Genomic DNA, 11,799 nt, shown 5'->3' on the forward strand with positions numbered 1-11,799 from the left:
GGAAAAAAAAAAGAAAAACAATGTTTTCTTAGTTAAAAGGTGAAAAAGTAATTAATTAAAAAAAAATAAAATAAAAATGTGCAGTAATGCAGGTGCTTCAGATCTTCTACTCTTCTTTTTGGCACGCCCGGAATTCAGGAGAATGTTGAATTTCCCTCTGATACACTGTTCCTCCGTGTTGTAAGCCACAGTCCTGATTTTAAGGCAGGCCGTATTGGTTCCCCTTACTGCTGTATTTGTATGTACAGAAGAGTCAGTTCGTGGCTCTGCCTCTGGGTGGCAGTGTGTCTGGATTGACCTCCAAGGCTTTAAGTCCTCTCTGACCAGGAGTTCTCTATTGTACCTGAACCAGCTCCGCCCAGATCTGTTTCACCAGTCGCCACTCTCAGCTCTGTTTTCCAGGCTCCCCAAAAACAATCTTCCCCTACAAGCTCCGCTAGCGACCCCAATTGGGCAATCACATGCACCGGGATCAACAATCAAACTCACAGATTTAAGAGGAAGTGTGTAAACAAGAGCCTGGGAGGCTGTGGGAACTCGCAGGGTTCCACCTTCCAGAACTCCGCGGAGTCTCAGAGCTGGTTTTTTAATCGTTACCCTGCTCTGTGTTGTTGGTGGGACTGCCCAACAGGTCTTTTGGATACAAATTGATAAGCTGATTCTAAACTTTATATGAAAATTAAAAAGGCCAAGAAGAGCCAAGAAAACAACAAAATTGAAGTATGTACACCAAGCATGTCAAACTCTCGGCTGGTGCTGGCTATGAATTTGACATGCTTGATTTACACTATTAAATATCAAGGCCTATTTTGCAAGGATAGACAAATAGAACAATAGAACAGTTAAGATTCCAAGAAGAGCCCAGTGTGGCTCAGTGGTTGAGCATCGACCAATGAACCAGGAGGTCATGGTTCAATTCCCGGTCAGGGCACATACCTAGATTTTGGGCTTGATCCCTGGTCAATGATTCTTTCTCATCATTGATGTTTCTATCTCTCTCTCTCCCTCTCCCTTCCTGTCTCTGAAATCAATAAAAATATATTATATAAAAAAAGATGGGTCTTTTCAATAAAGGAAACTAGATAATTACACAGGGAAAAGTGAATCTGGACACCAAGCTCACACTTCTTATAAAAAATAAATTCCAGATATGCTGTGGATCTAAAGGTAAAAGGTAAAACAATATAACTGTTAGAAGAAAACATGGGAGAACATCTTCATGATCTTGGAGTGGCAACAAGTTTTAAATAGGCCATGAAAAGAATTAACCACAAAGGCAAAAAAACTAAAAAGTCAAGAAGACTACAGAGTCAAACTAAGACTATAAAGTCAAGAAGAAAAAGACGAACTGTTTTATAAAAAGCTGACTTATAGAATAATAGATATGAAATTGCTTTGTAAAGAAGGTTATATATAAGTGTTAACTAATTTAACTTTACTCAACATGCACAGAAAATGATCACAGAATGAAAAATTTTGGTTAAAAAGTATTGGTCAGGGTCCAATCATCCTATATAATAAAAGGCTAATATGCAAATTGTCCCCTCGACTGGGAGTTCGACCAGGAGTTCAACCAGGGCATGGGGCTGGCCAGCCAACTGCCTGTGGCCCCTCTCCCTGGCCTGCCCGGCCCGATCAGCCACAATCGGGGCAGGCCTGCTGGACCCCACCAGTGCACAAATTCATGCACCAGGCCTCTCGTGAGAGATAAATGACAGAGTAATTTGAACAGGAGAAGTTTACTATAAAGAATCATCTATACAGTGGGGCCTTGACTTACGAGTTTAATTCGTTCCATGACGGAGCTAGTAACTCAAATTTTACCCGTATGTCAAATCAATTTTCACCATTACAATGAATTGAAATGCCATTAATCCGTTCGGGACATCCAAAAAACACCGCAATTGTTTTGTTAAATGTTTTTAAATAAGAAAAATTTATTTAAAAATAATGAATATTGTATAAAAACACAATACTGAACAATAAAATGTAGATGCTGGGCTGATGTTGTGGCGTTCACTGTGACGTTCGCTGCGCCAACTAGCGGTGGGGTATCTGAAGCTGGCTCGTAACCCGAATTTTAGCTTGCAACTCAAAGCAAAAAATCGGCCGAGAGACGGCTCGTATCTCGAAAAACTCGTTAATCGGGACACTCGTAAGTCAAGGCCCCACTGTATTATAAAAACCCAGTGGCCCTAACACTGTAATGACCAAAGACCGGTCAGCAGGAGGCTGTGTGTGCGGTGAGGCATGTGTGGGTGAGCAGGGACTTCACTCTGGGTCTCAGGAGCGGCGGGACTTGGGGGAGTACCACGGCGGGGTCTGGGGTCCTGGGTCTCGCACGATTTCCTGCAGGTCTGGGTCTGGCACGATTTCGCGCACTGGGTCACTAGTTAAGTATAAGAGAGAATTGGAGTAATGAGGGATTAGCTAGTAAGAAGTAAAGAGAACTCTATAGAAAATATACAAATAGCAGATGTATACAACAGCCACTACCTCAAAGATGGAGATAGAACACTAAAAGAGGTCTCAGCTAGGGCTGAGACCCAGATCTTGTTTGACAGTGCATGACCATAGCTCACCAAAAAGCAGAGAAGTTGCTGGGGCACTACACCTACCTACACCTACACCTTTTTTGAAAATCCACTCTTTGGAATTTATTCTTTACTTTTTTTAAATAATTTTTTTATTATCTAAAGTTTTATATATGTCTCCTTTTCCCCCAATTGACTGCTCCCCACAGCCATTCCTACCCCAGGTTCGGAATTTATTCTTAATCTACTTTTCCCTGGGTGCCAGGGAAAGCTGATGACATAGAGGGAGGGGACTACTGCCCACCAGGTGCTACTGATTGCAGTACTCTGCCAGGAGCTGACCTGGAGAAGCTGACCCAGCTTCAGGATCTGGGCATTGGGAGAAGCCTCAAGCATTGTATGAGACAGATGCTGGATAAGTCACTTGCACACTGCAGACCCAGGCACTGGTAAAGCCAGAACACCATAACCAGGAAGAAAAACCCCTTCCTCTCTTGTGTCCTCCACTGACAAAGTTTAATATCCTGCCAGCTTGTCAAAGGAAACATTTAAAGAGCCCAGGTCCATTTTCTCAGAGCATGCAATAGTGAATTTGAAGCTGAGGTGTAAAAAATTTGATAATTAGCACATTACAAAACTATGTTTTCACCAATCATGGCTGGGTAAAACTATGGTTGGTGAGGGTTCCCCAAACACCAAAATGACAAGAATGGAAATTTTAAGATGGAGAAATAATGGATTTTTTTTATGTTCTTTTTCCCCATATTTCCTATATATAATGTGGTTATATTGTTTTATGATTTAAAATGAAAATATTAATAATATAAATGGCCTTGGCTGAGTGGCTTAGTTGGTTGGAGTGTTGCCCTGTACACCAAAAGGTTTCGGGTTCGATTCCTGGTCAGGGTACAAACCTAGGTTGTGGGTTCCATACCCAGTTAGCATGTATGGGAGGCAACTGATCAATGTTTCTCTCTCACATCGATGTTTCTGTTTCTCTCTCTCTCTCTCTCTCTCTCTCTCTCTCTCTCCCCTGAAGTCCCCCCACCCCATCTTTCTCTTTCTAGTATATCCTAGGGTGAGGATTAAAAAGAAATAATAATAATAATATAAATGAACGGTAGAAAAATAAAAGTTAAATTACTTCTACGAAGAGTTTGAGGTGCTCCCAGAAAATTCAATTAAAACAGGTTTTTTTTTCTGGAAATAAAAACTAGAGGTTTATTCATATATCACACAATAGTGTACTAAAACATTAATGTTAAGAAATCTTTTTTTCCCAAGAGAGAAATCCTACTTGTACAATGACTTAGGGATTTCCAAAAATCTGAAAACTATGATTTTTATACACCAAATACAAATTATTGGTAAGAAGGCTGACAACAGTTCAGTAACTTCAAGATTTGTTAATATGTAAAGTCACCTCTTGCAAACAAAAAGAAAACTCTAGTATCAAAAATATAGGAGACCTGGAAGTGAATAGAGTTGAACATCAGACACACTCAGGATTGACCTCACCTGAGAAAGGCCTAGAGGAAGAGGAAAAAAGAGTCAAAAATGAGTCTTTACCAGGAGTGTGGCCATCAAATCCTCTCAGGAGGAGTGGGAATGCCTGGACCCTGCTCAGAGAACTCTGTCCAGGAACATGATATTGAAGAACTACAGGAATTTTCTCTCCCTGGGTGAGGGTAACTTCCCTCCAGAAATTGAAATGACATTCTTCAGTTAACACTTTAAGGGTGCTTTGCATCTTATCTTTTAAACTGGATTCCATAAAAACTTCCCACGGTTGACCCACATCCCAGTGCTCTTATTCTCTGGCTATAGTCAACAGTTTATGTTGCTGACCACACCTCTGCCCATCACCCTTCTCCATGGCAGGGCCAAGAGTTGTTTCTACAGCCACCTGTTGCTAACACTGCCTTTCACAGTAGAATCCATTCCCTGTTGTGTGTCATTATGTTATTTTGCCCTTGAGGTGGCCTTTGTTCTGATGATTGTTATGAGGTCAAAATTTATTAATTTTGGATAAGTACATATTAATTTCCACTGATTTGTAATAATATTATATATCCACTATTCTATAGAGTAAGAACATCCCTCACCTAATGTCTGTTTATGTAAGCAATTGTGTTGAGAGATCCAGGTACATGATTTCAGATAATTAGAGGAGGCCAGAAAAAGCAACACTATTATTTTATACTAGAGGCCCGGTGCACGAAATTCATGCATGGGGGTGGTGGTGTCCCTCAGCCCGGCCTGTGCCCTCTCACAATCCAGGACTCCTCAGGTAGGGTCCCTAGGCCTGGCCGGCGATCAGAGCCTATCGGGGCTTTCCTTTCCCTGGCTGCCAGCAGCTGGCCCCGCCCCCACTGCTGCCACTGCTTGCCATCTGTGGGGTGCTGCCCCTCCTTCCCCACCACCAGTCATCTCCCTCTGCAGGCGACAGGAGTGGGGTGCGATCACTTGGCTGGCCTGGGCCTCCCTCTGTGGGGCAATTGATTGTGGGGCACCCAGATCAATCGCCCTGCAGAGGGAGGCCCCGCCTACCTGCCCAGGGCTCCATGATGGATTGCCATGTAGAGGGTAGCCTGGGCCTCCCTCTGTGGGGCAATCATGGGGCAATGGCAGGGCCACCCAACCAATTGCATTGCACCTGCCTTGACTGGCCTGGCGCCAGTGCGTGTCATAGCGTGGTCATCTGGAAGGTTGTCCGGACAGTCGTTCTGCTGTTTGGTCATTCGGTCCATTTGCATATTACACTTTTATTATTATAGGTAACAAACAAGTACATTTAGCCTCAAAAAGGTTAACATGCCAAAAGTGATGAATTTCTATTTTTAAAATATATTGTGTAATTGATAATTCAGTTGGTATGTTATCTCCTTTTAACTACAGGCAGTCCTCAGATTACATCGGACTCGATATAGGTCATTTCATGGTTATGTCACCATCTCCCATTTACAGTATTTATAAAAAAAATAATCCCATCATTTCAACGTATGTACATATGTGCTTTATGTTTTTTCTTATTTACCACAAGTAAAGGTCAGGAATTGTTATCTTTCTTTTAAATTTTTTTTACTGTTTCACTTCATTACTGCTGTGTATGTGCTCCATGTGAGTGACATAGGTGCTTAATAGGTGCGTTCCGACTTATGGTGAAAATCACATCACGTTATGCCACAGGAACGGATCTCTGACGTAACCCAAGGACCTACTATATTATAATCACATCTCCTCCAAAGTTTAGACATTAACAAAGGCCTGCTGCTAGCAAACTCCCTCCAACAAACGCTTTGTCCTCCCCAAAAGGGATTCATCATCTTGGACTCATGGTAAGCCTCCACTGCTGTGTTCTTGACAGCTTCATTGTATCTGCACGTATATGGACAGAGTGAATTCATCCATTCTCCTCGTCATGTCCATTTCCAAAATTATGCTTTTTATACTTCTTAACAACATTTCTATACATGTTTCATGGAATACGTATATAAAACTCTCTTGAGTATATGCCTACAAATAGAAACTTAAGAGTATTAAATTTGATACATTTGGGGGCAAATATTACAATAGGGTTAAACCTATGTTCCTTCCACCGTTATCACACTGACTCTTTTAAAATCTCTTCCATTTCCCCCCACACCCATGTTATAGTTCTCTCAGAATGGATCACCATTGTACCACATTCTAAATCAGTTTATCTTTTTTCTAAGAGAAGGACTTTTTTGTCCTAGCACACTTATATTTTTATAAATGTGGAAGCACAAGCTTTGTTCTTCCACCTTTCCTCAGATTATTTATCAATCTGGATGCAGCACACTGTTACTTTTTTAACATATTAATTTTTAGCTCCTGGACATCCAAGTTTTCTGAGTCCCCTACTCTCACCCATTCCCTCACACTGTGTCAAGACCTCTACTCTTCCAAGGACAGCTTGCTCAAGACAGCATCGTGGTCCAGTCACTGTAAATCAACACACTCAAGGAGTGATCATTCAGATGCCATTATACAGTAACACTGTTAGTAACACAGCACCACTCTTGTAATTTTCTGGAAGCATTTCTCTGTATATGCTGGTTTTTGCTGTGATCTTTGTACTCATTTCTTGAGTGGGCAGTGGTGTTTAGTGCTTAAGAACATGTGAGCTGAGCCTATAGGCCCAGGATCAAATCTTGGCTCTCAAATTTATTTTCTGTTTGAACTAGCGTTATATACAAACCACTGAGCCTATTGTTTTTATCTGAAAAGTTGTGATAATTTACCTCAAGAATATTTCAATATATTACTGGTGTTAGAGGGCTTAGAACATTGTATGGCATATAGTAAGGACTGAAAAGTTACCTTTGTTTAATAAGATTTTAAACTTTCTCTTATGTTTAATATGTGATTGACCTTTGCCTGCATTATATTTTATCTGTATTCATTTTGTAATCTGTCCTACATCAATGTTGGCTCAGACCTCAGTTAATAAATGTTCAAAGCACATACTCTGTAGTACATGTACTTTGTGACTGCAGAATTGCATAATTAAAGGTTGCTCCATAGTTAGGAAATTGTGCTCTTTATGGCTATTACTTAACCGTAGGCATGAAATAATAATTTGAATTTTTGATTGCCTTCCCCAATTCTTAATCTTTACTGTATTATGTGTTTATCTGAATTAGATATTTCAAATGTCAATCATTTTTAACAACATACTTTCTAATTCTCATATTATGTAGTCCTTCTGATATAAAGGTTCTTTCATTTGTTCTGAAGGAAGAAGTCTTTAAAATTCCACGGGTTATAACTGTTTATAATTGTTTCCTTATTTACCTTCTGGATTTTTTATGGGTTTCCAACATGTTTGATTTATTTTTATTGTGATTTACTGATAATGGTTTTTTAATATCTATTATATGTTATGACTCTCATGCATCAATAGTTAATGTTGCAAAATGTCTATTCTACATGAGTTTAGTTTTATGATAGGAATTCAGAACAATATTTTGTTATTTTTACAATGATGTTTTTTCAAATTCTTCCTTATTTTCTTAGTGCAGTTTTTATTTTGTAATTGTGTACTGACATTTATTTATCATTCTATATAATAAAAGCCTAATATGCAAATTGTCCCCTCAACTGGGAGTTCGACCGCTCGCTATGACATGTGCTGACCACCAGGGGGGTGGCGTGGAACATGATGGGCATCAGTGATGTGGCACTGGCAGCAGGTGGCAGTGGAGGTGCTGCCGGCCCGATGGGCCCCCATGAGAGCAGGACCACAGTGGGATGGTGGAGGGGAGGCTCCAGGCCAAGGAGGGTGTGAGCAGGGGCCCAATTGCCCCACAGACAGTGACCAGTGGCAGCAGAGGGGGGCGGGGCCACCGCCCAGCTCCCAGGTGCTGAAGGAGCTGGGTAGGGAGGCCTGGCCCCAATCGATCCCCCCACAGATGGTGACCAGCAGTCAGCAGGCCCTGATGGCCCAATCAGGGCTGGGCCCCAGCCTGTGATGGGGAACTGGGGGTAGGTGGAGGCAACCAACCTCCCGCGGTGCCTAGGGCAGGGGGCTGTGACCTCTCACCAGCTACCTGGGGTGGGGATGACAAGGATGGGGGTGCAGTGAGAATGTGGGGTGTCTGTCCAAGCTCGCTCTCACTCCCCCTGCTACCCTGCCCTGGGATGCCAGGGCTTGCGTGCCAGAGAAGCCCCACGCTTAGGTACTAGACACCAGTGAGGAGCCCACCCGCACCTGTGTGGCTTCTTTTAGTGAGCCGGGCTTCAGCAGCTGGGAGCCACCAGGACCACTGGGGCCGGTCGGGCTCCCCGTTGGTTCACGCAGGAGCCAGTCTAGAGGCCAGCTGGGAGAGAGCACACTGCCTTCCCAGCTTCCGTGCAGCACCGCTGGGCAGCCCAGAAGCCCATGCTGCACCCTGGCCCATGGCATCTGGTCACATTCACCACATCTCTGCGTGGGGACTTGGGCGCCGGTACTCAGGCGGGGGGAGGGGGGGCACATGGGGGCCCGGGTGCTTCCCAGGGCCCAGAGGTCAGCTAGGACCTGCCCTTCCACGCCAGATGCTTGCACGTCTATCACCAGCCAGGCCTAGGGACTGAACCCATGCACAAATTTCGTGCACAAATTTCGTGCACTGGGCCTCTAGTATTAGATAAACTTGTAGAGATTATTTTCCACATAATATTTAGCACTGTGCTTTAATATTTATGTGGGTATAATAATTATACAGTAAATATGCATTAATAAAATATGGATTTTCCTTTTTTTAAAAAGTATAGGAAAGAAAGGGGGAAATGACAATGTGCAAAAGAGTAAATTTCAAAGAACTATGAATGAAGATACAATGGCAAGATGTTTGCCTCAGCCTGACAGTAGGTGGAGCCAGTGTGTTCAAGAGTCTTAGTTCTCTCAACCTTGGCAGAATATACAGAGCCCAGGGGCAACTGGGTAGACAACTTAGAGCTCAGTTGTATTTACAATTGTATAACCACCTCCCACAGCTAAGACTTAAAAAATAGAAGCATTAAAACCTGGTGAAGTTAAAAAAAAAAAGTGATCTATATAGTGTTTCATGAGGAGCCCTCCTGCACACAGCGAGCCAATGAGCCAAATGAAAATAGTGACTGGTTTGAGTCTTAAAGAAACTCAGCACTTCCCCACAGCATTTTTCAAATATTTTACTACGTAGGCAAATGTACAAATACTGTTAAAGACCCCAGAACTTCAGAAGAAGACAGGGAAATCATCTAACTTAATATCCTCAATTTATAGTAGGCAATATTTTGTTCATACCTACTACCACTTCCTAGCTGTATGAACTTGGCAACTTTATGCTTAAGCCTTAGTTTCCTGACCTGTAAAGTGGGGAAAGAAACCCAATAATATTTAAAAATATTTAAATAATATGGTAAAAACAATAATTATGACCAAATAATACACATACAGATCATATATGAGAAAGATCAATTGAACATTATGCAGGAACTTCCATAATCTAGCAACCTTAAGAATTAAGTGCTACCTGGAAAGTGCTGCCTGGGAAAAGTTCTTGTGCCTGGACTAACTCAAGAACAGTTGTCAGAAGGGAGAAAGTTTGCCTTCCACTCCAGACAATAACAAAGTTTTTGCGTACTCTGGTTCATCCAAAGTTTTTTTAAAATAACATAAATGTGTGTTATAGTACTAGGTACTCTACTCCTTAGTAGCTTTTTTAAAAAAATATATCTTTATTGATTTCAGAGAGAAAGGGAGAGAGAAACATCAATGATGAGAGAGAATCATTGATTGGCTGCCTCCTGCACGTCCCCTAATGGGGATCAAGCCCGCAACCCAGGCATGTGCCCTTGACCGGAATCGAACCTGGGACCCTTCAGTCCACAGGCTGATGCTCTATCCACTAAGCCAAACCAGCCAGGGCTCCTTAGTAGCTTTTAAGTAGGGCTGATATCAAAATAAAAACAGGAAACCAATACAGGTACAGTAAGTTAGTTCTCAACATCATTGATGGGTTCATGGAAAGTGCGATTTTAAGTAATACAACATATAAATGAACCAATTTTAGCACAGGCTAGTTTCTATAAGCAAGAGTTAAGTTCCCATGGCATATTTCTGGTCACAAAAACAACACCAAACTTCTAGGTAAAGACCCAAAACACTTCCAACATTAAAATTGAAATAAATGTTAGCTATACATACATTTAAGAAAGGTAAATAAAACCAAGTAAGATCATTCCTTCCCAACCCTATTATACCAGTTCAGAGTTATGGGTGGCTAGAGCCTCTTCTGGCAGGTTAGAGTGCAAGTTAGTAACCAACCTTTCCATCACAGGGCCACTCACACCCACACCCACACTCACTCAGACCGGGACAATGTAGACACACACTAGTTAACCTAACGTGCACATCTCTGGGATGTGGGAGGAGACCAGAATACCCTGAGAAACACGCAAACATGGGGAGAATGTGCAAACTCCACACAGACAGTGGCCCTGGCTTGGAATCGATTTTTTTTTTCTTCATCAACATTATAATGAAACAATGTTGAATGAAGCAACATTATTCCAGGAGCTACTGTCTTACTTTAAAAAGTGATAAACACAAATTCAGTTTAATTTGACAAACATTAGTATTTTCTATGGGCAAAGCACTGAGGTGGGAAATGGGAAGAAAGGTTAGTAAGTAAATAACACTGATTTCTGTCCTAAGAAAGAATATATACAATTTTGTAGGAAAGAAAGATAAACAACTAGCAAGGGAGAACGGCAGGACAAAACAGCATAAAAAACATAGTTAGCGGGAGGGAGGGAACCCAAGAGCGTGTTTAGTAAGGAGGTAGCACTTGAACTATGAAGGATTTCTATCACTGCTAATCTAGGAGTCATTCTGTTTTCTTTGACATACATATATTGGCTTCAAAAAATATTTAATTTATGAAAACATTTTTACATTATTTTAAAAAACATACATTACAACTTACACTTTATTGCATGTAAGTTGTAACAAAAATATTTTAAAACTACACATTGTAAAAATGGAAGTGTTCATATTAAATTCAAAATGATGTATAATTAAAGCATAGTGATTAATCACAAAAACAATATGTAATTAGAGAAACCAAGATGGGGGCATAGGTAAACACCTGAAATTGCTGCCTCGCACAACCACTTCAAAAATACAACTAAAAGACAAAACGGACATCATCTAGAACCACAGGAAGGCTGGCTGAGTGGAAATTCTACAACTAGAAGGAAAGAGAAAAGCACACTGAGACCAGAGGAGGTGCAGAAGTAAAGTACAGAGGTACAGAGGCGCACGTGGAAAGGGCTGGCAACTGAGGACGCGGTTGTCTTTTTGAATCAGGAGGGAGTCACAAGCTCCCGACAGCTCTGAACTCCAGTTCCGGGCGAGTCAATGGGGACCCAGACTCATATGGGGAGAAACTGGACTGTCTGGCATCCAGCGGAACTCGAGGGCAGCTTTCTCTCAGAGGTGCTGGCAGCGATTACCGTGGGACACTGAGACCCAGGGCCTCTTAGGGTAGGGCTGAGGATCAGCCATAGCTGTTTTCTCCACCCTATTGATTCCCTGAGACCCTGCCCCACCCAAGCTGTGCCCAGAGGCTTTTGCATATCAATGGCCTGGACCTCTGCAATCTAAAATTACCTAACAAACTGCAGCTGGGTCAAAGAGACCCAGAACATCCAAAAGAAGGCCCAAGGCCCCACAGCAGCTTGCACTGCTTCACAGCTGGGCCTCATCTGGGCA

The 11,799-nt window shown here is 42.0% G+C and overlaps 1 protein-coding gene across 4 annotated transcripts in view; it reads right to left on the bottom strand.

Annotated features, from left to right (window-relative positions):
• The window catches only part of ACER3 (alkaline ceramidase 3), an 88,085-nt gene that overhangs the window by 55,872 nt on the left and 20,414 nt on the right, over positions 1-11,799 (bottom strand). Inside the window, exons 1-2 of one of the 4 annotated variants that reach the window (XM_014540391.1) lie at positions 1,671-1,676; positions 774-776 (exon numbers count right to left, since the gene is read on the bottom strand). The exons of 2 other annotated variants lie outside the window; for them this stretch is intronic. The gene's annotated coding sequence lies outside the window, so the exon portion shown is untranslated. Of the gene's footprint in view, positions 1-773; positions 777-1,670; positions 1,677-9,327; positions 9,353-11,799 lie in introns of those variants that run through there. One more of the 4 variants, XM_014540392.1, reaches the window with a different exon arrangement.

The sequence above is a fragment of the Myotis brandtii genome, unplaced genomic scaffold, assembly GCF_000412655.1.
Source record: "Myotis brandtii unplaced genomic scaffold, ASM41265v1 scaffold244, whole genome shotgun sequence".
In the NCBI taxonomy this organism is placed as follows: domain Eukaryota; kingdom Metazoa; phylum Chordata; class Mammalia; order Chiroptera; family Vespertilionidae; genus Myotis; species Myotis brandtii.